This window comes from Macaca thibetana, chromosome 8 (assembly GCF_024542745.1).
Source record: "Macaca thibetana thibetana isolate TM-01 chromosome 8, ASM2454274v1, whole genome shotgun sequence".
NCBI classification, from domain to species: Eukaryota; Metazoa; Chordata; class Mammalia; order Primates; family Cercopithecidae; genus Macaca; species Macaca thibetana.
Window position 1 is genome coordinate 26,218,946 of NC_065585.1, and position 27,224 is coordinate 26,246,169.

General features: G+C 39.0%; 1 long non-coding RNA gene across 1 annotated transcript in view; it reads right to left on the reverse strand.

The window, feature by feature from the left end:
* Positions 1-16,535: 16,535 nt before the first annotated feature.
* Positions 16,536-27,224, reverse strand: part of LOC126961564 (uncharacterized) — a 140,017-nt gene continuing 129,328 nt past the window's right edge. Inside the window, exons 3-4 of the long non-coding RNA XR_007728333.1 lie at positions 18,904-19,026; positions 16,536-17,697 (exon numbers count right to left, since the gene is read on the reverse strand). This is a non-coding gene — a long non-coding RNA (uncharacterized LOC126961564). The remainder of the gene's footprint in view (positions 17,698-18,903; positions 19,027-27,224) is intronic.

A 27,224-nucleotide genomic window follows, 5' to 3' on the forward strand; every position in this document is an offset into this window, starting at 1 on the left:
ATGCAGATTCCTGGACCAATTTGTTGAAAAATTCTGGCAATGAGAACAGAAACTTGCATTTTTAACAAGTTCCAAAGTAATTCGTATTACACTAAAACTGGAGAACTTCTGAAGTCAGCCTTAGATTACAGATAGTGCAAGCCACTTATAACTGCTGCCACTAACCCTGAGACACCAAGCTATGTAAGCTATTTTGGTAGCAAATAAGAGAAACTAGCACTATTAAGTTTAAGAAAAAAAAAAAATAATTGGAAGAGTAGTATATTGACTGAGTTGAATGGTGGTCGCCCAAAAGATATTTTCAAAATTCGCAGAAGCTGTGAACATTTCCTTATTTAGAAAAAGTGTCATTTTAATTAAGTTGAAGATCTTTAGATGAAGAAAGCATTTTGGGTTATTCAGGTGGGCCATAAATCCAACGACAAGTGTCTTTATGAGACACACAGAGCAGACAAACAGAAGAAAAGATGATGTGAAGACAGAGGCGGAGGTGGAAGTCATATAGCTGTAAGTCGAGGAAGCTAACAGCAGCCAGTAACGGGCTGCCCTCACTCTGCTGGAGCCTCTGTAGGGAGTGGGGCACTGCTGACATCTGGATTTTGCAATTCTGGCCACCAGAACTGTCAGAGAATAACTTTCTATCGTTTGAAACCATGTGGTCTGTGGTAATTTGCTGCAGCAGCCACAGGACACTAACAAAGATGGCATCCAAGCTTTAAAAAGAGCAGAATCAATTTTTGTGTGTGGCAGGGGGCCGGGGCGTGTTGGCTCAAAATTTTTTACTTTCAGAGCTGGCAACAGTTGCTTAGCAATGCTAGCTAAGCTGATACAATCTGAAGGCCATCCCACCTTTATCTTTAGGCGTTTGGCCAGCAGAATCTCTTGCAAACAAGATCACAGACCATTTGGTATCTGTCTCAAGGAGTGTGTGGGAAGAGGTCCTCTCCCCCATATACTTTTCCAAACAAGATTGTTTTATAGCCAAATGCAACTCAAACCCGTAACATAGCAATTAGTCATCTTCAATATCACCAGTTCCCCCTATCCCCAGAAGAAGAAGTTGAAGTAAGAGGGGAGAGACTGTTGTAAGAAAAATCTAGCTATGCCTCAATGAGGCAATGATGGTAAGGAAGCTGGCACCAGAGGATGGAGACAAGTAGGCGCAAAACAGGCCTCTCTAGAACTCTGGGTCCTTTGGGGCAGAAGGTCCAACTCTTCCTCCTAGTCAAACATCTTTGTATCTTTTAGTTCCAAATTCCCAGGAAGGAGACTCTAACAATCTTAGGTTGATTGATGTAAAGGCATGGCCATTGAGTGTCTGTCCTTGTTTATCAGTTGTACTTCCCGAGAAGAAGATATCATTGTGAATGGGGCCCAGAAATTACTTCCTATCCGTTCCTAGTGTATTATTGCCTTCCTCACTTTACTATGACTTAAAATTTAGAGTTGACACAGACCATCCCTGTGAAAGCAGATTTGTGGAATTAGATCAGTTATGGCCACCTTGATAGAAGAGTATGTCTAGGTAAATATCACGCAGACTCATAAACCTGGAAAAATGAAAAGTGAAAGTGAAGTCAAGAGGCTCTAACCTGGGTAACAGCCTCCCAATGTTGCAATACTGGACATGACAAAAGTGGTGGAAATTACATGCTGATAGTAGAAGCAGAAGGCCAAGAGTTAACTATTAGGCCTCATTTTCCCTTCAGCAGCTCCAGTTCTTCCCTCAAAGTTCTTTGCAGAAAATGAAATGGCCTACGCAACTCCACAAAGTTTAAGAAAAGTTTGAAAATTCATGGCATCAAGGCTAAATTATTCAAATGCTTCTTTGATCGGCCTCCCTGGCTGCTCCTTTGGGTTCAGTTTACCTTGAACTTCTCTTTCAAGGGAAATAAAATTTGTAAATATCATACCAGTGCTTTTTTTGTTTTGTTTTGTTTTTGTTTTTGTTTTTGAGATGGAGCCTTGCTCTGTCACCAGGCTGGAGTGCAGTGGCACGATCTTGGCTCACTTCAACCTCCGCCTCCTGGGTTCAAGCGATTCCCCTGCCTCAGCCTCCTGAGTAGCTGGGACTACAGGCACGTGCCACCACTCCTGGCTAATTTTTTGTATTTTAGTAGAGACGAAATTTCACCATGTTGGCCAGGATGGTCTCGATCTCCTGACCTCGTGATTTGTCCGCTTCGGCCTCCTAAAATGCTGGGATTACAGGCGTGAGTCACCGTGCCTGGCCTATATATATATATTTTTAAATTTAATTCTGAATTCATTTTGGATTTACAGAATCACTGAAAAGATAGTAAGTAGTTTTCTAGTATACCCTTCACCCGGCCTCCTCTAAAATTATCATTTTTCATAATCATTATTCACTTATTAAAAAAAATTCTTAGTCTGATACTATTAACTAAACTGCCAACTTTACTGAGATTTTCCCAGTGTTTCCAGTGGTATTCATCTTCTGTTTCAAGACCAAATAAAGAGCCCATGTTGCATTTCGTTATCATCTCTTCTTAGTCTCCTGTGATCTGTGACAGTTTTTCAGTCTATGTTGTCTTCCCTCAACTTGGCACTTTTTGAAGAGAAGCGGTCAGTTCTTTTGTAAAATATCCTTCAATTTGTGTATTTGTGATGTTTTCTCAGGAATAGACTGAGATTATGAGTTTGGGAAAGAATATTGTGAAATCCATAACTCTTCTCATTGCATCTGATCGGGAGCCAACCATATCAGCATGACTAATTACTGTTGATGTTAATTTAAATGTGATGACTTGGTTAAAATGGCTTTGCCAGGTTTTTCCACCGTAAAGTTACTATTTTTCCCTTTGTATACTCTATTCATTAGAATTATTTGTTAGATCATTAGATCTAGCCCACACTCAAGGAAAGGAGAATTAAACTCTTCATATTGGAGAAGGAGATACCAAGGAATTTGCGTTAATGTATTAAAACTACCACAGATTTAGTCACTTTAGGGAAGAGAGTCTTGGAGGCTCTGAAAATACCATTTCTCAAAGATTCTTCCACTAATTTTAGCATTCATCAATCAATCTTGCCTGCAGCAACTGTTATTGTGAATTTCTAACGGCGATTTTCTTATTTCCCTCATGCCCCCTACATTTAAGTGCTTTCATTCTCTTCTGCCTATTTGTGTCAATCATTTATTTATATGCTTATGGACTCAAGAAAATTAATGTTATTCTTTGGATTATATTCCAATAATATCACTATTTATGTTGCTCAAATTGTTTCAGCTTTGGCCATTGACTCTTGTGCCCTTTCAATATGCCCTCCCCATCCTTATTTTCTTGGGCATTTCGTGTTTTCTGACACTAGTAGATTCTCCATGCTCATCTTGCATTTCTTCTTCCCTAACTCTAGAACCAGGCATTTTTCTTTTTATTCTAAAATGGTATTTTAAAAACCACAATCCAGGTGCTAGGTGTGCTCTTTGCTACTGAGGTATCACTGCTTCTAGGCCATCTCAGTAGACAAAGCTAGTAAATAATATGTATGTTAACCCATGTATGTTTACACATACTTATTTCTATATCTATATACATATATATTCTATGTAATACACACAGCTATATAAGTCACTGGGTTCATTCCAGCCTTCACTCTCCTTCTCCCTGATTTCTTGTGTCATCCTTCTGAGAGTGAGTAACATGGCTCACATTATATGTAATTTATTTATTTGTTAACCACAAATGCATGTAAAGTATTTTCAGATTTTCTAACAGGTATCTCTGTGAGAAACAAATTTATCAACTAGAATACAGTATTATTTTACAGTTCTTTTCATCTTCAGCATTACAGTATGCATTCAAAACATTTTTCAAAGTCACTTGGGCCAGCTCTTTTGTCCTCACCCCTTCTGTGAAGTTATGTCATATATTGAAACAGTTATATTTAATTCTTACAGTCTACATTCTATCCTGGAGAATCCCCCTATAACCTGAATGATTTTTTAAATTTGCATACAATTAAATACTTTTTGTGGCAAACCAAAGGTTTTGACAACAGCATAAAATCATGTATTCTCCAACATATTGCCATACATCACAGTTCCATTACCCTAACAAGGTCTCTGGGTAGCTCCTTTGTAGTTAGTCTGTGCCCCCTCTATCAACTTCTAGCAATCACTGAACTGTTTCCCATTCTTATAATTTTGCCTTTTCTAAAATGTTACATAAAGTGAATCATACAATATGTTGCCATTTTTTGTGACTATTTTCACATAGCAAAATGCATTAGAGATTCCATTCATATTGCTATGTGAATTAATAGTTTGCTCTTTTGTCTTTCTGAGTAACATTCTATTAGATGACCATTGTTTTGGTTTTCCATTCACCTGTTGAAGTAGATCGTAGTTATTTGCTATTTGAGATGATTATGAATAAAGTTACTATCAATTTTGCACACTAATTTTTATGTGAACATAAATTTTCAACCCACTTGGGTAAATACCAAGGAATGAGATTGGTGGGTTATATGATAAGTTTATGTTTAATTATAAGAAACTGCCAAACTCTTTTCCAATTTGGCTATACTATTTTGCTTTTCCTCCAACAATAAACGAGAATTCTCATTGTTTTACATTCTTGCCGCAACCTCATTTTGTCAGGTTTTATTATTTATTTTTTAGCCATTCTTACATTGTTTCGTGGGATCTTATTGTACTCCTAATTTGCATTTGTCTAATGACTAATTGAATTAGTTTACTGGGGCTGCCATAATAAAATACCACAGACTGGGTGCTGAAACAACAGAAATTTACTTCCCACATTTCTGGAGGCCAGAAGTTCAAGGTCATTGTTCCTTCAGGCTTGGTTTCCGGCGGAGCCTCTTTTCCTGGTTTCTAGATGGCTGCCTTCGCATTGTGTCTGCACATGGCCTTTCCTCTGTGCACATGCAGAGGGAGATCTTTCATGTCTCTTTCTCATAAGAACACCAGTACTATGTGATTAGGATCCCACCCTTATGACTTCGCTTAAAATTAATTATCTCCATATAACCTCCATCTCCAAATACATGATGAGGGTTAGGGTTTTAACATATAAATTTTGAGGACAGTTTATTATATAATACTAATAATGTTGAGCATCTTTTCATGTTTATTTGCCATCTATATATCTTCTTTGGTGAAATGTCAGTCAAGATCTTTTGCCCATTTTTTAAGTTATATTGTTTATTTTCTTCTAATTGTTGAGTTTTAAGAGTACTTTGCATACTCTGGGTACAAGACTTTCAAGTGTACAATTTACAAACATAGTTGCTTAATCTGGGGCTTACCTTTTAATACTCTTACTGTGTGTTCTACAGAGCAAAAGTTTTAAATGTTGGTACAGTTGATCTTTCTCTTTTAATGAATTGTGCTTTTGGTGTCATATCTACATACTCATCAACAGACCCACAGATTTCCTTCTGTTTTTTTTCATAGCTTCACATTTCAAATATAGGTATAGGATCCATTTTGAGTTAATTTTTGTACAATATATGTTGACATTCTTCTCTTTTCTTTTTGCATATGGATGGCCCATTGTTTCAGTGTGATTTGTTGAAAAGTTTAGCATTTCTTCATTGAATTGCCTTTGCATTTTTGTCAAAAATTGGTTGAAATGTTTGTGCGGGGATATTTCTGGGTTCTGTATTCTGTTCCATTAACTTAGTAAGTCTATATTTTTCACCAGTGCCACACTATCTTAATTACACTTGCTTTATAGTAAGTCTTGAAGTTATTTAGTGGTTGCTTGGTTACTTGGGAATGTGTTGGTTTTTCTTGCCTTTTAGTATGCCTCATAATTTTGTTGTTGTTGTTAAAAGTTTGGCAGGTTAGGAAAGTCTGGGAGATGTTTTTTATACCTGGCAATAGGCATGCCTTTCTTTCCTCCTTCTAGAACCTTAATGGAGGGCTTTGCGTTAATCCAAGTGAAAATTGGACAGGTTTTATGATTTTGTTGTTGTTGCTATGGTTATACTCAGTGAACTACAGATTTCAAATTCCTATAGATAGCTTATTTCTATGGTGGTGGATATATACCAGAGCAATGTTTGCTTGATTCTGAGTCTTAGGTCTACCTTTAAACTGTGCATCAAAGAGGTTCTCTTTGTACGTTCTTGTTCTCCTATCCCTCTCTCAATGGCATTACGCTGTTACTTGTTATTCGAAGCTTCTTAGCTTCACAGTAAAGGGTGTCAGGTACAGTCTCTGTTGTTCTCATTAAGGTTAAGTATGTCTGTTTCCCTGGGATGCATGGCCTTTTCAGCTCTCCTGCCTTTCTCTTGGCTATATTTGTTGGCTCCGCACTTAATCTGGCCGTTCTTCCTAGGAATACACTTCTATTTCCTCCATCCTGTTCCCTTTCCTCAGCTGCAATGAGTGGTCACCAATATCCTAAAGTCAGTAGTTTTGCTTTCCCTCCATAAACACTTTTGAGTGATATTTGTTGCTCTCATGCAGGGCGACTGCTCTCCAAGATTGCATGACTCTTTCTGATCTTTATTTTGAGTGCTTAATGGGTTAATGAAGAAAGATCCTGCAAAAGGCTACAGATTCCCACATTTTTTCTAACACCCAGGGATATCTATGCTGTTCCATCAACCCACACTAGGCCTATATTGATTTTTCAGCTAGTCTACTGAATTCTTCCTACTGGTGTCCAGTGTATCAATCTCAGATAGGTACTCATTTGTACCTCCTCTCTCCCCAGAGTCACTGTCCCTTAGATTTGGGGCCTGTTATTTGTTCTGTGACCTCAGTTCTCCAATGAGTTTTTGAAAGCCATGATTTTGAACTTGAATTTGATCTTTTCTGTCATTAGTTTTGGAACATCACTAATATTTGCTGTCTACACTTTCCAGTTTTATACATACCAGGGTGGCGGCCAGAACATATCAAGTCAATTTCATTGTTTAAAGACTTGATGTAAAAGATTTAGAGTTAAAATTATTTCCATGAGTCCAGATCTACTGTGTCCCCTTGTTCATCTAGAAACCTATGCAAGTTGTGAAATATTTTGTAGATTAATATTACAGTCTAAAATATCAAAACTAAGAAACAATATTGAAGTCTTTATTCTAGATGTGTTAGCAAAACATTTTATGAAGTCCACTAAAAATTTTTATTTGTTATTTTCATTATCTTATTCAATAGACTAGCTTCAGTTTTTGATTCATACATTGAAAATCTCATTTGCTAATTATTGAAAAGAAAAGGTTTTTGAGTACTCAAGACAATGTAGTTCTAAGCAAGAGATACAGTTGCAAACCACTACTACATTCAAGAGCATCGAGTTTTAGGTTGTTTTAATTTGTAATGTGTAAAATTATTCTCAAACAGAAGTTATTTGCAAATGGGCATAGAGATGATTTTGTGTGTGAGAGTGTGAGGGAGCGAGAGAGCGAGAGAGCGAGCGCTCTGATAGGAGAGAATTCTAAGACCTTCTTTACCAATGTGGAGCTCTATAGCCCTGGAAATATCTCCTTTCTAAAATACTTAGTACCTTCAGAGCTGTTTCCTGAATTAATGCCTAAACTCAATCTGAGGGACAAACTTGTACTATTCTCTTACCTTGATCAAGGGTTCCCAATGGCTACTATTTGTTCAATTAGTGTAATTCCAATTGTTGGTGTTGAATACAACTAGGCTCCAATTTTTATGACTTCCTTGCTGTTATGTTTCAAATTTCTCTTTCCCAAACTAGGAAATTATAAAACAGGGATTTAACCTTAATAATAGCCAGCAGCGGCCGGGCGCGGTGGCTCAAGCCTGTAATCCCAGCACTTTGGGAGGCCGAGGTGGGTGGATCACGAGGTCAGGAGATCGAGACCATCCTGGCTAACACGGTGAAACCCCGTCTCTACTAAAAAAATACAAAAATTAGCCGGGAGCGGTGGCGGGCGCCTGTAGTCCCAGCTACTCGGGAGGCTGAGGCAGGAGAATGGCGTGAACCCGGGAGGTGGAGCTTGCAGTGAGCTGAGATCCGGCCACTGCACTCCAGCCTGGGGGACAGAGCGAGACTCCGTCTCAAAAAAAAAAAAAAAAAAAAAAAAAAAAAAAAAAAGCCAGCAGCAATTCTCTCTCTACCTGAGTTTAAATATATCTGTTCTGAAGATGGTTATAATCTAGCTGGGGAAACAGGATATACACATGAAAGAATGTTTACTAATACCAGATGGTATGTGCTTAGTGCCAATTGAGTTGTATAAACAGGGCACAGTCATCAAATGTCATCTCTGAACCTTAGGACAGACCAAGAAGCAGTAACTTCAGCTAGGTTTTGTAGGAAAAATATATGTAACATGTTGGGGAAACACTGGTTAGATCCATGTGGTTTGTGTAAAAATTCAGTAAGGGCCGGGTGCAGTGGCTCACGCCTGTAATCCCAGCACTTTGGGAAGCCGAGGCGGGTGGATCACGAGGTCAGGAGTTGGAAACCAGCCTGGCCAACATGGTAAAACCCCGTCTCTACTAAAAATACAAAAATTGCAGGGCGTGGTGGTAGGTGCCTGTAATCCCAGCTACTTGGGAGTCTGAGGCAGGATAATCACTTGAACCCAGGAGGCGGAAGTTGCAGTGAGCCGAGATCACACCATTGTACTCCCGCCTGGGCGACAAGAGCAAAACTCTGTCTCAGAAAGAAAAAGAAAAATTCAATGACTAGTATAAAATAAGCTTGTAGAAGCTGATTGATAATACACTGCGGGTTGTAGTAGATAAAAGTAATTGCTTTATCTATCCAGAAACCTTCATTTCTGTTTGCTAAATACCTTTGTCTTTTAATAAACTGTTCTCTCACATCCTCTCAACTTATCCATATATTTCCAATGGGGACTGATAATTCTCAACCTTACCCCAACTCTAACCCAAGACATTCAATCAGAGACCTTTCTTAGGATCTGTACATTTGGAATTACTTAAAAATGATTTTTTTTTTCTGTTTAATGAAAAGATGTAAAGATGTTCAACCTAAAGATGCCAGAGCCAAAGAGAGAGAAATCTAAAACTAGGGAGAAGAGATAGGCAAAGAATCCTAATGTTCAGGCCCTTGGTTCTAGCCATATCTTTTCTTCCACATTTTTAGTTTTGTGAATCATTTTGAATTTGCCTTTTTACCCAAGACAGTTTCTGTCCCTCTCTTGTAAACAAGAGTCCTGACTAATATATGGAGTACATAAGAAGGCCTTGAATGTCAGACACAGATCTTTGGGTTTGAGGAGCTAACTGTCATGATTTGTGAGGTGCTATCCACCTGAGAATCTTTAATTCTATAATATTTATCTATAAACACAATGGGAACTATTGAAGTTGATATTAGTTGTAAAGCAGCTTTTCTGAAAGATTCTTTTGGCACAGGGATGTCGAATGGATCGGAGCAGAAATAAGCTGGAGACAATTAAAACACGTGGTTGACTATTAGAGCTGTCATGAGTAAACAGACAACTCAGACTGGAGGTGGAAGCACAGAGTGGAAAGGAAGGGTCAGATTAAACAGCCATTAATCTTTCCAGAAGAGTCATAAGAGGAGCAATTTCATCACTGGGCATTTGGTTGTGACTAATGGATTGAGACTTCTGTCTTTTTCCAAGTATTTAATAGAAAATAAATCTTCCATTTCCTTGTGTTTTCTTGAGTCTTTTCCCAGGGAAATATACCTCATCTTTTGAAATACAAAGGCTTAAGTCATATTTCCACAAAAATCCTTCTAACTAAAACAAAGATGTCTTCCAAATTGACATTTCTATAGCAATTTTGGTTTTTTATGACTCACTGACTTCAGACATTTCGAGGTAAACAGGGCAAATCATGCATAAAACCTGTATCATTTTCATGGAATCATAGGTTTCTAAGAGATAATGAGGTCATCTGTTCATTCCTCCTACTTTGCTCCAGCTATACCCAAAACCATGTTGGAGGGTGGTAACTTTGGATTTAACAACTTTAAATATCTTATTACTGTATTGATTCCATACACACACACACACAAGCACGCAGATGTGCACAGAGATAGAGACAGACAGAGAGAGAGAAACAGAGCGTGTGTGCTGGTGGAACCCATAGCTCTTACTCTGGAATTGGGACTGGGAGAAAATGGCTTCCTAACTAGTAAAAACTTCCACTCTCTTGAAATTTTACAGCATGGCACAGGAGATGTTAGCCCAGTTCTAGCTAAAACTAGCCCAGTGTTTTTCAAACTTAACTGATCATATGAATCATTTGGGAAGTTTGTTCAAGAGGTTACTAATTTGTTTTCCAAGCTGATTTTGATTCTGTGGGTCAGAAATGGGTTGCTGGGATTCTCACTGGGCAATTTCAGGAACTATCATTTTGCATTATCTTTAAGGATCCAGATAAATCTGCAAGAAATTGAATTACACATCTAGCAGTAGAACTTAGAACCCATCAGTCCAACTAAGATTCATTTGACTCTGCACTTCTCTTAATAAAGGTGGTGAAAAACTAGTCTTTCCTATTTGGGTGTATGCATCTATTGTTGCACTTTATAATCTGACATTGTACTTATCAGTTTACCCGATACCATGTTATTTCCATTACCATACTTTTGGTATTTAACCAAAAGTTAAATATACCAACAGTATATGGTATATAACTTTGATTAAATGCCAAGGTTACCATTGGTATATAACCATTACCATACTTTTGGTATGGTAATGAAAATAATCATCACATCATTTATTCAATGCTTTCCTTGTAGCCCCATATTCTGGGCCCAGCTAGATTCCTAGAAAGCAATGTTTTATAAAGTCAAAAAACAAGAGATTACTGATTCATCTTGTACTGATTTGCTATTGCTCCCTCATTGACTTCGGTACTCATAGTAAATGTCATTTTTTGAGAACTTGCAAGGTGCACAGCCCTACACTTAAGACAATTATAGACATCATCTCATTAAATCTCAATGACCCAATTAGCTGACTCTCCCTGACCTCCACTGCTCATTTATTACATCATTATCACTTCATTAAATCCTAACAGCTTCAGCAGCTGACTTCCCCTGACATCCACCACCCATTTATTGGGACTTGTACACCTGTTTACTGCTTAGACTGGGCACAACATTTGCCTAATCTCTTAGTCTCAACCATCTCAAGTTTTATACATACTACCAATTATCTATTTTGATTATACCTTTGGATTTAAGCTTCAGAAGTCAAGTATAACCCCTGAAATGTGAAGACATCAAGAGTCAAAAAAGAAAAAGTAAAAATTCTGAAAAACAGAAATCTACTGGCCAGGATTCCAGGAGTAATGGTTTTAAATGTAATATAAATCTGCTATTTGTGGGGTCTGGGTCAGATTTTTCTCTCTAGCCAAAAGAATATATCACTCAAAAGGATATGCCTTGGATGGTGACAAGACGTTCTCTGCCATTAAGCACTTGTGGCAAGGGAAGTCTCCAGGATTTGCTTATTAAGAGGAGATGGCAAAAGAAGCAAACCTTGCTGAAACCTCCAGAATAAATTTCAGTTAAACCCAAACCCTGAATTTGAAACTAGCTGTTAAACAGCAACAACAACAACAAAAAACCTTAAAGCCAGCAGACTGGCACTTTAGTGTATCTAGTACTATATTATTTACAAACAATTTGAAAATAAGCTCTGTTGACTAAGCTATATTTAAAGAATAAAAAATGTCATAATAAATTGTCTGGAAAAAATAAAATCAGATAGAGTCTGAGAATAAAAAGAAAACAGGAGCAGATTCCACCTAGAAATAAGTTACAGTCTTTCAAAAATGGCTTCAGAGTAAGACATTTGATTTCAAATCCTGTCTCTTCTCTTAAATAGTATGGCTTGGGCAGGTCACTTGATTACTTTGGGACTCAGTCTCCCTATATGCCTAATAGGTGGAATAAAACCTCAAAAGCCTATTTGGACATTCCCTACAAGTTTCTATCACAGTATGTCATAGTTAAAGCATGTATTAACATTTCTTCACAAGAGATAAATTCGCAAAAGAGATGGTGCCCAACCATTTCATGTAATCATTTTGAGGGTGATGATTCAGGAGCATTCCTCAAGATAACTATGCCAGTTATTTGGTTCACAGCTGTAACCACCTCACCACAAAGTGGAAGAAAGGCAAGTAAGGAGAGGAAAGCTGAGGATACAAGGACAAATCCAAGGGCCTGGCTGTCATTCTGGGCTTCAGACTTGTTTGGTCTCTTTGGAAAAATCACTTACGTATATAGTATGACTCTTGCAATGGTGCCGTTGAGATCATTCACAAAACACCTGTAGCTCAGCTAGTCAGTGACAAATGTGGTGCCAAGCTGATGCAGGCATTGCAGAGATCTTTTCTCTTCACATACATGGCAGAGATTACAAATTCTTCAATTACTGTAAAATTCTTCTTAGAACAAAACTCTCTAACAGCCACCGACTTTTGAGAGGATGAGTTAGCATATCCCCCAAAGTCAGAGAGTTCGCTGAAAGCTCCGTGAAGCCACATCAATCACTTTGACTCCCTTCTGATAAATCTGGATAAAAGAATCTCTCTCAGAAAGAACCATTGCAATTGGAAATAAAGGACAGCAGAAAATAACATTCTTTGTGCATCTCTTACGTACCAAGAGCTTACCTTTTTATGTTCATCCTCTTAACAGCTTTACAAATTAGGCATCAATATTCTCATTTTAGGATAAGTGGCTACGATCCAAAAAGAATAAGTTACATGCCTGCTATTTCATAGCAAGTCACTGACAAGGACAGAATCTGAACTCATTTCTGTCTTTAAAACCCCTGATACTTTATTCCATCACACTGGGCCAAAAAGTCATTGTGGAAGTCAGAGAGAGGTCAATCAGAAATCAAGAAGTGAATATTTAAAAGTTGCATTTAATTTTCTCTGATTTTTTTTTTTTTGCCTCAGTATTAAGTGGAAACTGGTTTCACATAACCGTCTTTTGCCTACAGACAGGAATTAACGTCATCTTAACGTCCACCTATTCTGTTTCCACCCCAAAGTGAGTGAACTAAAATTTAATTGACAGTAACTAGTCAGAGTATGTGCAGATCTCCCAGGTAAGGGCAAAATGCTTCACAGGACTGCCCGCACTTCAGATGCCAGCCACAAGTTTCAGAAGGTCCCCTGGCCACCACGGTTTTGACTGGCCACAAATTGGGGGTTCCCACAATTCCATCAGGTTTGATAATTCATGAGAATGACTTACAGACCTCAGAACAGCATTATACTTGTGATTACAATTCTATTATAAAGGATATCCATAGCGGTAAGATCCGGGAGGCTCCCAGATGTAAAGCTTCCATACCCTATTCCTATAGAATCAGCATATTACCTCCACAGCACAGCAATAATGTGTGCACCAACCAGGAAGCTACACCTTTTAGTTATTATTGGAGTTTCATTACATGAGCATGATTAAGTCATTGACCACATGATTGAATTCAATTTCCAGTCCTCTCTTTCCCCAGAAGTCAGGCCAACTCAGAGTTCCAATACTCTAATCAACATCATTGGTCTTTCTGCTGACCAGTCCCTGTTCAAAATCATCTACGGGTCTATCATAAGTTATCTTATTAGCATAACAAAGACACTCTTCATCACCTGGGATGGTCCAAGGATTTAAAGTCTCCCTTCCAGAAACCAGGGACAGAGGCCAGGCAAACCTTTTATTATGTAAAAGATTTTTATTATTACCTTACACCACCTGACCCCCCCCCCCAAACTTCTTACCTTCTCCAACACTCCCAGTTCTGTCAGGGACACCACCAAACATCTTTTCATCTTGCCAGACTTGAAAACCTGGAATTGTCTTTGACTATGCCGTGCTTTTGCCCTTCTCAAGCAAGTTATCTTCCCTTCAACTGATTTTCTTCTCAAGTTTTCCTGAATTCATCTCCCCTTCACTCCCACATCCACTGCCACTCAGAGTTCAAACCCTCAGGAGCCTAAGTTATTGTCGAACTTCCTGACTGTTCTGCCTGCCTCTAGGTTCACCAACTACAATCCTTCTTGCATGTAACTGTCAGGTCAATTTTCTTTAAACATCCTAGTTATCACCACTTATTTTTTCCTCTAAGAAACTTGTACAAGAACCCTTTGTCTCTGCACCATGAGGTCCTCTGTGAGATCACAGTTCCTTGCCATGTGCTTCAGGGAGATAAGAAAAATCACTAGCGTTCCAAATGGTCTTAGCAAGGAGGAAAGGCACAGTGTGGTAACTGGAATGAACACTAATTCTGGAGTCCAGAGCCTTGAGTTTGAATCATGGTTCAGCTACAAGTTACAAATGTCTACATCGTAGAGGGATTTCATAGAGCAGATATGTAGATGCCTAGTACATGTATGATCCACAACATACCTTGTTATTAGTAAACTCCAGTACATTTGCCTCCTCTGTTCTTATAACCACATTTTTCTGCTTAGCTATCAAGGGCTTCATGTAATTCTCCAAAATATATGCTGTGCTTCAACATAAAAATCTAATCTGTAGCTAAACACATATTTTTCATTCCCACCATATATTTTCTCTAAATTCTCCCTTTTTTTATTAAGCCACTGTACTAATTTCCTGCTGAAACAAATTTCCACGAACAGTGGCTTTAACAATACTTTTTTCTCAAAATCATTACTACCTTTATTATTTTTATTTCAACCAGTTATTCTTGATTAACACTAACAGTCTCATACAAATTCTTAAAAATACAACTTATTTTCTCTGCCAAATAACATCATGAAACACTACAATTTTTTTTTCCCATGTAATTCTGGAGGTCAGAAGCCCAAAATGGGTCTCACTGGATTAGAATCATGTTGGCCAAAACATGTCCATTCTGCTTACTCTCTCTGAGTGATAATCTGCTTCCTGACCTTCTTCATTTTCTAGAGGCCACCTGCATTCCTAGAGTCCATTTCCATTTTCAAAGTCAGCAATATTGGGCCAAGTCCTTCTGAGGCCACTGACTCTCTGATTCTCTCATTTCTCTCTCCCTCTTCCATTAAGGGCCCATGAGATTACATTGGGTCCACCTGGATAACCCAAGCTACTTTCCCATTTTAGGTCGGCTGATTCACAGCCTTCATTCCATCTGCAATCTTACTTCCTATTTGTCATGGAAGGTAACATACTCAAAGGTCACAAGGATTAGGATGTGGACATCTTGGGTCAGGGAGAACATTATTCTGCCTGCCACAGGACAAGTTCTGGCAATACTTCACCTGTGAAGCTTTCCCTGATGATTCTCATCTGTATTGTTCTCATTCCTCTAATCCAGTATTTTTCAACCTTGATTGTAACATAGAGTCACCTGGGGCACACTTTTAAAATGCTTGGGTCTAATTTTTGGTTTTTTTCTTTTTGAGACTGAGTCTTGCTCTGTCACCCAGGCTGGAGTGCAGTGGCACAATCTCGGCTCACTGCAGGCTCTGCCTCCTGGGGTCAAGCGATTATCCTGCCTCAGCCCCCCAAGTAGCTGGGATTACAGGTGCCCACCACCACGCCCAGCTAAGTTTTGTATTTTCAGTAGAGACAAGGTTTCACCATGTTGGCCAGGCTGGTCTAGAACTCCTGACCTAGTGATCCATCCACCTTGGCCTCCCAAGAGTCACATTCTTGAGAGATATGATATTAGTCCATTTTCATGCTGCTAAAAACATTCCCAAGAATGGGTAATTTATATAGAAAAAGTGGTTTAATGGACTCACGCTTTCATGTGGCTGGGGAGGCCTCACAATCATGGCGGAAGGCAAATATGTCTTACGTGGCAGCAGGCAAGAGAGAAAAAGAACCAAGTGAAAGGGGTTTCCCTTGAAAAACCATCAGATCTCGTGAGACTTATTCACTACCACCAGAACAGTATGAGAGAAACTGCCCCCGTGATTCAATTACCTCCTACTGGGTCCCTCCCACAACACGTGGGAATTATGGGCGCTACAATTCAAGATGAGAGTTCGAGGAGCACACAGCAAAACCATATCAGATGTGGATTAAATTGGTTGATCACATGACCTGAGCAAAGGATTTCTTTTTTTTTTTTTTCCCAAAACTCTCCCAACAATTCTACTATGCAGGCAAGATTGAGAACTACTGCTCTCATGAATTTTTGTAATTTTACCTTAATTGTCACAGTGTAAAGGAGATATAACACGATGATTAACAGGGAGATTCTGCAGTCTACCTGCTTATACTCAAATCTCCCAGCTCCACTTCTAACTAGTGGTCAGGTGCTGAGCGAGTTAAGCAATTGCTTGGTGCCTTTCTTTCTTCATTTGTAAACCCAGAAGAATAATAATGCCTCAGAGTTGTTGAGAGGATTAAATGAGACAATGTATGGTAAACGTATTCTGCATAGCACATGACTCAGAACATGCTCTCAACAAATATTAGCCGTAGAAGTGTTTTATGGCCACTTGCCTTAAATGTAGAACTCACCTGTAAGATTTGCCTGGGCATGACCAATTTTTCTTTCTGTGGTTCTCAAAAAACAAAACAAATCCATTTATTTGATGAATAGGACACAAATAAGGTGGCCAGATAACAGGATTACTGCACTTTGAGCCAAAAATCTTATTTTATTTTACTTTTAGGGTAGTTTTGTCATATTTTTGCTTCCTGGGTGTCTGCAACCAGTTTAACCTGCATATGTTTTAGAATCATTTTTGAAAGTTTTTGAAAATACCAGGTCTAGGGCCCATCCCACCCCCCAGGAATAATGATTCCATTGGGGCCCATGGCTCATAAGCTCCCTGGATAATTACATACACAGCAAGGGGTGAGAATCTAAGACCTGGACTAACTGGCTACAACTGTTCACATTCCGAGGCATTCTAAGGAAGCTGATAATTTATGTCTGGGAAGGCTACAGCAGGTCTATTGATCAAGAGAAAGTAATACAAGAAAAGAAAGGAAAAAGAAGAGATGCAAAAGGGCAAACCAGAGACAGAGGAAGCAAGGGGGGAAGGATAAAGAAGTACAGCTGAAAGGTGTCTCCTGACTCCTTGTTGGTACTCACATCATGTTCTAAATGCATTGCTCCATCCCAATTAGGTCTTTAAGGGGGGATGGAAATCCTTGAAGAGAACCTCAGTAAAGAAATGGTATTCTGTGCCTTTCCCAGAGTACTTACTCAAAATATATCTCAGCTGATCTGAAATACGGCAGCAGCAAATACTTTTCTGTGGCTGCTCAGATAGTGTTAGAGGAGGGATTAAAAAAAGATGAAGCTGAATGTTTAGGGCTATTCCTTAAACAACTCCAGAGAGGAAATTCCTTGCTCATCCTGGGTAGCACCCAGGTCACAATGCAAGAAACGTGAGTCAGAAGAGCCAATTACTCAAGAAGTTGCCCAATTTCCTTCCATCTGGTGGTGGAAAGAGGCTCTAAGTAACCTCAAAATGACTCCCAGGCATCTATTACCAGCCAGTCAACAGCATTAGGCAGGTGGCCACAGCACAAAGAACTTTTCTATCTGCTGCAAAAATATCCAGAACAAAAATTGTTATAACTTGCATTTGTATATATTTTTAATTCAAAAACTCCTTTCTCACTTATGATCTTACCTAATTTTTTTTCTTAGGGAAACAACCCTTGTAAGATACATAGGGGCCAAATATTATCCCCTTACTTGAAATGAAGTTAAGTCTCAGGCAGTGAGTGACTGAATGGTGGAAATAAAGGCTTCCGATCTTATCTCCTTTCTGGATATGCCCCTTTCCTTGAAAAAAAAAAAAAGTGTAATTAGTTATGGCATAGATGATTACAAAATAAACTGTAAGTATTTAAAAACAACAAATTGTCAGGGTGCTGAAAATCATCATCAGTAAGACTCCATATAAGAAAACGTCTTTGAGAAATGGGAATTTAATATTAGCAGTATTCACAAGCAAAAGGAGATTATGTATACCACTATACCCATACTGTTAGAGTGAATGAGAAATCTCATATGCTAAATGTTACTGTATTAAAAGTCAGATACTTTATTAATAATGGCAAATGATGATTCAATATCTGAACAGCAGAACAAGATTCTTGACGTGCATTTATTATCTTATCCTAACAACCTCCCTCTAAGATAGTTAATTATTGCAAGATTATTCTCAGTTTATGGACAAGGAAGCAGGCCCACCAGGCCAGTGTCCTGTAGCTGGTGGATGGCAGAGCCATGATTCAGACCCAGGTCTCTCTGACTCCAGAGCCCAGGCTTTTTCCACTGCTCTATGCCATCTCCTCACAGCCCATAATTAAGCAAAATAATATGCTCTTCACAAATGAAAAGATCTCACGCATGAAAGTGACGAGACAACTTTTAGTTGATGAGCTTCCAAATACGCTGAGGATCCTTTTTCCGGAAACCGCATTTGGCATAAGGGGACCAAAGTCCAGACAGTTCCGATGACGTAACTCAAGGTCTCCGTGGATGTTGGCCTGGAGTCCGAAATAGCTCCGAGCTCTCCCATCCTGGCGTCTCTGTTGCCTCCCCTCTTAGCCAAGCTCAGGCTGCCCACGGGACTTTGCAAGTGGGTGAGGCGACAGTGTTCACAGGGCTTGAGACAAGGTACATTGCGATCTCTTTCCCCATCCCAGTAACTATTTCTGCTGCCTTCCCTCTCTCTGAAGCTTATTCTCAGCTTTGTAGGATATCATGTTTGTTTGTTTTGCCTTCAGCTTTAAAAAGATCTCTTAACAACAGCTTAAGACTTTTATAAAATTACCCATCACCTCTTAGAACAATCCAGAGAGCTGCTGAAAAGAAATGAGGCTCTGAGAGATGGTGCTTGGGTTGGCTTTGCATTAAAATCTTTCTCATGGTGTTTCTCCACACCTTCATTTCCATCCACCTTGTTTAAAACAAAGTCTTCCCTCAAGCCTAAAAGTCAGTCAACAATATGCCCAAGGATGTATTACACCCAAGCAGCTTTACCTGGGAGTCCTAGGAATTCTTCAGTTGTGGTTTCTGAGTGTGTTCTCATCTTCCCCAACATTTCCTTAGTCCCTTGTCTTGTCTTCCTTTAGGTCTTCCCCTTTATCTACCAGGATTTAGTTTCTGTCCAAAGGAAACAGTACAAAGTAGTGAAAGTGGACACTGAAATTAAAGTTAAAGGTCTGAGTCCAAATCTATCTTCTTTTACCTGGCTTAGCTGACCCAGTGACTGTGGACAAGGTACCTGACTCTGTGAACCTCCTTTTCTCATATATAAACTGGAGATCAGAGTAATACCGGCCCTACTTATCTCACAGATCTACAGTACTTATCAGAGTAGATGAACGGGAAGCCCACAAAATGCCCAGTAAATATTAGTTTATTCACCGGCCACCCATATGACCAGATACTGTGTGCCACACTGGATACTACAATTAATAAGATAAAGCATCCCTTTTCACAGAGCACAACTTTAATGGGAGAGGCAGAACTGGAGGAAAATTATGACACGTTATGATGTTAACGCAGTAAGGTGCGGAGTGTCCTGGGGCCTGGAGGAGGAAGCCTGGCTGAGATTTGGGGATATAGTGTGCCAGACAATTCCAGGAAGAATCCACAGAGGAAGTCAGGTTTTATCCGGGCCATGAGCACTGAATGGACATTTTCTGAAAAAAGAAAAAACCAGGAGAAAAGTGCACCTCACAAAGAAAGATCAGCACACATAAAGAACCTCTTGTGCGAATAGGAATTTTGTGTCCTAAGTGCCAGGGGGACAACCTGTGGTTTCCAGGAGAAAGTGAAGTAATAAATGTGTTTTAGAAAAATCATTTTAGAGGCAGTGGGGTAAGGAAACCCTGAGAAGGAGATGATGCCAGAAAAGGAAATGAACCCCAAGATAACAATTCTCATCTCTAAGCTTGGACTAAAAGGAGTTGATATAAGTTCAAGGATATTCTTTTGACTTATGGCAAAGATGTCTTCTGACAAAGACAGTCCTGCAGGGAGGCAAGAAGGTCCCTGAAAGACACCCCCAGAAGCGTACCCCTGGGGCTATTGCAGCTGAGAGCCTCCATATTAAATAGCAGCTGCACTTTCCTCTGATTTTAATCCCTTCTTATTCCTGAGCCATCAGCCATGTCATATTAGATGTTATTAACTGGTCTCAGCTGTATTGTGGTGAAATAAAAATAAAGCTTGCCCAGGCTGGGACACGGTGATAAAGAGAAAACCAGTGAATGATGGTTAGCATGTATTGTTTTATATGTGCCAACAATAATCTTGTGCCAACAAGATTTTCTCAGCAATCTTGAGATTATAGAACTCTAGTTATTCTCATTGTACAGGTAAGAAATCGGAGGTTTAGAGTGATTCAACAACTTGCACAAATCACATAGCTGATATGTGGCATTCCATCTCCAGAGACAATTCCCTTTACTGCTACCCTTGAGTGTCTCCCAGCTTAGGCTCAGAAAAGACAGTATTTGCCTACCAGCTTAGGCTCAGAAAGGTCAGCTTCAGTCCAAGGGAGGGATGTCCCTACCCGTGCATGGAGTGGATGCCAGGGCAGCATTGTTGGAAGCCATATGAGGATGGAGCAGCCACTGGGGGTCCGTTGCTAGATGATGAAAAAAGTGTAAGCAACCGCCTACACTAACATCGAGCATAGCCTGGGGCTTTTCTGAGAGCCACTAGAGAGGTCAGAGAACAAAGCTCCTGCTCACAGTAATGAGTGGCATTGAGCCAGAAGAATTCAGCCTAACTGATGTGGCTGTCTTTGTGTCTACACGCTGGCGAGGTCCAAGGGACATCCAGAATGCCATTATATGACAATTAAGTATGTAAAAATGAACAGGGAAGAAAAGGAAAATACCAAGAAATGACAAACTGGTTTATAATCAAATTTCAAACTTGAAAATTCATGAGAAAGGACTTTATTCTACATAGGCCTAAACAAATTACACGCTGATAGCATGCTGTTTTTAGAGCCCTTTGACTTTATCTGCTGTTCTATTATCAACTCTGCTGTTACTAATGGATTTTTCTTGTGGAACTCAATACTTGGCAGAGCAAAGAAGAAACTGGCAGCAGCACCAGAAATTCCCTTAAAGGCAAATAATATCAATGTTTGTCCCAGGGGCATGAAAGACCTGCCATCGCCTTCAAAACCAGTCCCAAAGGAGCTGTGTGGAGTCTTAGTCAAGGAGGAGTCTCTCATGGTGGAACTTCTCCATTTCTAAAATCCCTGTAGAAAGTTTCACAGTTCATAAACAACCCCACTATCAGAGATTTCCTGAATAAGGCAACTGAGTGTTAAGATCCTGGCCACTCACAATTGGAAATCCACATCAGCAGCAGGCACAGCAACATCCGAGAGCTTGTTACAAGTGCAGAATCGTAGACCCTACCCAGGATATAATAAATTAAGAACTCTGTTTTAACAAGATCCCCAGGTGATTTGTGTGCATGTTAAAATTAAGAAACATGGCTTAAGATTGCTTGAGATATCCAAATATTAGCCACAGCATAGGATATAGAGTCCATATTATAGCATTCACTCAAGGATGGGTTTGTACCTCCCAATCAATTAATGAATCCATTAACTATTGACCTCTCAAAACGTGTGCCACTTACTCTGCTAAGCACTTGCTGGTGAAACAAAAAGAAATGAATCAAGATGTGATGTCTGTTGAGAGGATGTTTACAATTCTGCTGAAAAAAAAAAAGATACATGTGCTCAGAATGACCTTTTGGAAAAGTAAATCAGACCTCATCTGCCCTGCATTAAATAATTAGGGTTTCCCAATGCCGCCTACATGAAGTTCAGACTCCAGCAGAGCATAAGAAATCTTTTAACAGCCTGAAACAGACCTTCCTCCCCAGGCTAATTCATAACCACCATCTCTTACCCAATGCCATGGTCCAGCCTCATAGGACATGAAGGTCCTTGCATGTGTAGAATTCACTCTCATCTCCATGCATTGTGTAATACTCGCAAAACAATTCAGCCCTTTTCCGCCTTTTCTCATTTTTATGAGAACTCTAACTTTTAAGACTAACTTTAGCATCATCTTTCTCAGGAAGTTTTTCTTGGGCTTCAAATTCGAGAGAATTTTTGTCCATCTTGTGTGTTCCCATTGCAAATTCTGTTTCAGAATGTCTCCTAGGTACAAAGGCACCCAGGAAATGTCTGATTGAATGAAATGAAAATGATATATGAAACAGGTGTAAATTAGTGACATGAATGATGAACATCAGTTTCCACCTCAGACACATCTAAGAGCCTGGCCCCAGAGTATAAGTACCCCAATCTTTATAACTCAGGCACCTCTTAGACTTGCTGGCTAAGTCCAGTGGGAGCCAGAGGCTCAAGTCTACGCTTGGAATGTCTTTTCTCACCCCCTTCATTTGAGAAACCCCCAAGTCCTTTATATCTCATCTCAAATGCACCATATTCTAAGAAACTTCCTGCTTTTCCCAAGAGTGAGTTGGTCCTTTCTATCTCTGTGTTGCAACCTCACTTTATATCTATTTCTCTAAGATGTCTGGTTTTGTATATTTCCTTGCCTGTCCCTTCCACCTGACTGGCAGGTTTTCCAGGATAGAGACCTGTCTTATAAGGCAGGAGTAGAATCGACAGTATTTTATTCATGTCCGTGTTCTCAGTGTTCTGCAAATGTTGGCACAAAATAGACCAGCACTTCCCAACCGTTACTAGCTAATCACTAGAATCACCCATGTAATACTTAAAAATCCATATTCCTGCACTTTATTTTAAAACATCGTGCTTCTATAAGTCTAGGATTGGGCTTAGTCATCTGTATTTTTCAAATGTTCCCCAGATAATTCTGGCATGCAAGCAAGATTTTAAAACCCTGCATTAGGTCCCTTCTAAAGTTTGTTGGTGAAGAAATTACTCATCCTATACCCCTAAGCATAACTCACTTTTCTGGATAAACCTGAGGTACCTCATTAACATATTCTGCTTGATTAGATTGCCTTGGTCCTTTCTGGCTAGATATAGCTACTTATACCCACATCCTGGCATTTATCCAATGATAGCGAGCAGTATATACACTTACGGTTTCTGTTGTGTGTGGCCATCTTTATATGTTAATAGGAGGCAAAAATAAAGAAAAAAAAAGGCAATTGATGTATAATTGGGGTAGAATAATGGCAGAGGCCCCTTCACATAGAGTCAGTCTTCCCTTGCCCCATGTTCCCAAGGCATTATACTCATACCTTCACAACATTATTTCTTACCTTTCCTGGAGTGAACATATCTGCTTTCCAACTAGGGTGTGCCCCAGCTAGATTCCTTAAAGGCAGGGATATTCCCTTCAGTACTGTAATCTCAAACCTTAGACCAGTTGCCTGCCACACAGTAAGTACTCAACACATGTTTAATGACGGACTGACCCCATTCAGACTGAATGACTGAATAAATGAATAAAGGAGAGGATTTGAATAGATAGAAAGAAGGAAGAAAGACATTCCTGCAGCAGTAGGGGTTTAGAAATAAGACGTCCACAGGTCTAAAAAAGAGAATGAGGCCAGGCCTGGTGGCTCACGCCTATAATCCTGGCACTTTGGGAGGCTGAGGCAGGCAGATCACTTGAGGTCAGGAGTTCAACACCAGCCCGGCCAACATAGTGAAACCCTGTTTCTACTAAAAATACAAAAATTAGCTGGGCGTGGTCATGTATGCCTGTAATCCCAGCTACTCAGGAGGGTGAGACAGGAGGATTGGTTGAACCCGGGAGGCGGAGGTTGCAGTGAGCTGAAATCATACAATTGCACTCCAGCCTGGGTGACAGAGTGAGACTCAGTCTAAAAAAAAAAAAAAAAAAAAAAAAAAAAAAAAGCAAGAATGAGCCTGGTATATGCACAGGACAAAGAGTAATAAGTTTGTGGGGGGAAAAAAAACGTTGCTCTTTGGAGAAATTTGAGGCCTTTGAGGTTAGTTCTCATGGGATTTCTAACAATGGACTGCTGTACTGGGCAGGAGGAAACTCTCTTGTAGGTTCAAAGCAGTATATTCTTATTTCTAACTCTGCCACGAAATCACTATGTTGCTCACAATAAAGTGAAGGGAGAACATGAAAGGAAAATTAATTTAGTATCTGTTACGTGCCTGGTGCTTCGCATATGCTGTCTCCCTGAATCCCAACAACAGCTTCCTGTGCTAATACTGCCACTTTGCAGGAGATGGAAATCAAAGTGGGAGTTTAAATGGCTCTTAAAACTTACGGTTCTCTCTGCATACATTGCTGCTTCCATTCATTTAAGCTATCTGGGACTCAGTTTCTGTACTTGGAAATGAATGAATTCTGCTGGATCATTTCATAGGTGCTTTCAGTTCTAAAATCAATGGGTTTATCTTTGCAGTAAAGTTTTTCAACCCAAAAGCAACTTCCTTTGAAGCCTATCTATTACTCAGTACAGTACTATGCACCGTTCAATAATTGCTTGCTGAATGTGAGAAATGAGGTTAATCAGCTGGACAGCTCTGGGAGATAAAAACAGTGTAACATTTTGCTCTAGTTAAAGAAGATTTGCTCACAGTTCCCGAAAAAAACATGCATATTCCTGTTTCTTCACTTTTGCCTATGACATGCTCTCCATTTATGGAAATTCTACTCTTGAAAGCCTAGTTCAATTGTACTCCTCCATGCAGCCCTGTGTGGCTCCCAATGAGCCAATCACTATGCTAAGTAGAGTGGAATTATTCCAATTGACCTACATCTTTGATGGATTCATAATGAGGGAAGAGTAGAAAAATGATGAAAGGCAACTTCAATGTCCAATATATTTCCTGATGGGAATTTAAAGAAAGAACTGTCTAAAATTACTCTTTCCTACAATCGCTGGGCTTCAAAGAACTCCATCAATGCCTTGGAAATAAAGTGACCGTATCTACATTTAAAGTCAACATAACCTCTAGCTTTCAAGCTTCTTCATAGATTTTTCATAACCAACTTCTGCTTTTCTGTTAGATACCATTAAATCTGAATGTACTCAGTCTCGTCTGCATGGAAAATATCTCTTTGCTGGCATAGTGGTGGAATATTACTGAACAGAACTGACCTTATTCACGACACCTCTGCCTGAGGAGACCCTGGAAGGGTCAGGTCACTATCTGTGCAAGCAGAGCCGTAACATTTCTTCTTTTTCATGCATCTCTGTTTGTTCTCAGCAAAACCAGATGGAATTAGCGTTATGCAAACACAGTCAGAAATCAAAATGCTTACTCCCATATATAGACACGTATTATGATCCCTGACATTAAACATAGATGACTAAGGAATATGTTAAACCTTCTGGATCACTTTGCTATGGACCATAGGGAACTACTGCTCCCGGGAGTTTTACAATCACATGATAACTCTTTGTCCTTTGAAAGCTATCATTTAATATTTGCTAGCTTTTTTATCCCTAACACCTGGCATAATGAAAAAATGAGTCATCAGTAAATATTTGCTGACTGAATACAAAAGTCAATGGTTTAATCTCATTTTATTTTCTTTTTTTCCTCCCCTAATATGACTGAAAATGTGTCATCCATATAGTAAACATGTTAATTTAACACTGGAAAATCTGAGTCATAAAGTGGAAGAAACCTGTCCTCTGTCCTTGGCTAATATTTCTGTAGTAATTCTTGCAATTCACTTGTTTATACATGCATCTCTCCCCCACTAGACATGTGTTTTTCAAGGGAGGCAACTTAGTCATCTCTATCACAAACATTTATTACAAAGCCCAGCATGTAATAAATTTAGTAGATGTTTATTCAATTAGTGAGTAAATATGTTTCTGAAATGATTGATGTGCCTACATTGACTTCCTGCTCCCTCTTCATCCCTTAGTGTCTGAGTCCATTGAGGCTGTTGTAATATAGTACCATAGAATGGGTGGAATATAAACAACAGAAATTTATTTCTCACAGTTCTGCAGCTGGAAATCCAAGATCAGGGTGCCAGCATGGTTGGGCTCTACCAAGGGTCCTCTCTGGGTTATGGACTACTAACTTCTTATTTTATTCCCATATGGCAAAGAGGACAAGGGTTCTCTCTGGGGTCTCTTCTATAAGGGCACTAATCTCGTTACTTATGATGTAATCAACTCTCAAAGACCCCACATCCATTACATAGGAAGTTAGGATTTCAACATTTGAATTTTGAGAGGACACAAACATTGTCCAAACATCTAGGTATTTTAGAATTCTAAGTTACTTTCGTGTCACATTTAGCCATGCAGCTTGTGGGAAAATTAAAAGTAAATCCCTTTTATAAAAGTCAGAGACTCCTGATATAAATCATTTTTTAATGTTTTTTTCAATTGCAAAATTGTAATGCTTGAAGGAATCTTGGAAATCTTTCAAATGTAAATAACATATTGAGAAACCTGCCTAGCGATAATACGAAATTGGTATGACCTTTTTTTATGAAGAATATGTAGATACATTAAAAATGAATACTTAGAAAGAATATATGAACAGGCATTACACAGGAGAAATTAAAACCAAAAATATCAGCATACAGAAAAGCAAGCAAGTATTGCTATGGGTTGTGGGAATATTCGAGCTCTCATGCTTGTTGTTAGGAGTGTAGTGAAGAAAATAATAACTTAATAAATGATATTGGAATAATTGGAGAGTCATCCAAAAGAAAAATTTAGTTGGATCAATAATATAGTTTTAAAAAAAATCAAGCCGTAAAAGTGCAAGAACAAACCATGATAGCAATTTCTTATACACAATGTCACAGTGGCAAAGTCTTTCTTAAACATGATATAAAAACTGGAAGTAAAGAAACAATATGTATACAAATCTGAGTATAAAAAAATTTGGCATGGCAAAACCCACAGTAACCAAAGTCAAAATACTCAGGGACAAAAATGAGAAAAAAATATTTTCAATTTATATCTTAGAAAACAGGGACAAATTTGTACAATGTATAAAGAGCTCCCATAAATCATTTTTTTAAAGATCAACAATTCAATGGAAAAATTAAACGGATATTTACAGAAAAAAATAACAATAGACCTTAAACATGTGCAATTGTATTCAACTTTACCAGTAAGATAAATGCAAATAAAAATTACAGTGATACCCATTTTCATCCATAATATTAGAAAATATTTTTAAAATTTATTGATACAGGAGTCATCAAGGGTATAGGGAAACATCTACTTTACTACTTTGTCGGTGGGACTATACATTGGTAACACTTCTAGGCAGGACAAAGTAGCTACCAAAATTACAACTGCATATGTTTTTGACACAGAAATTTCGTATCTCTATTGTCTACATATTCCTTCTACAT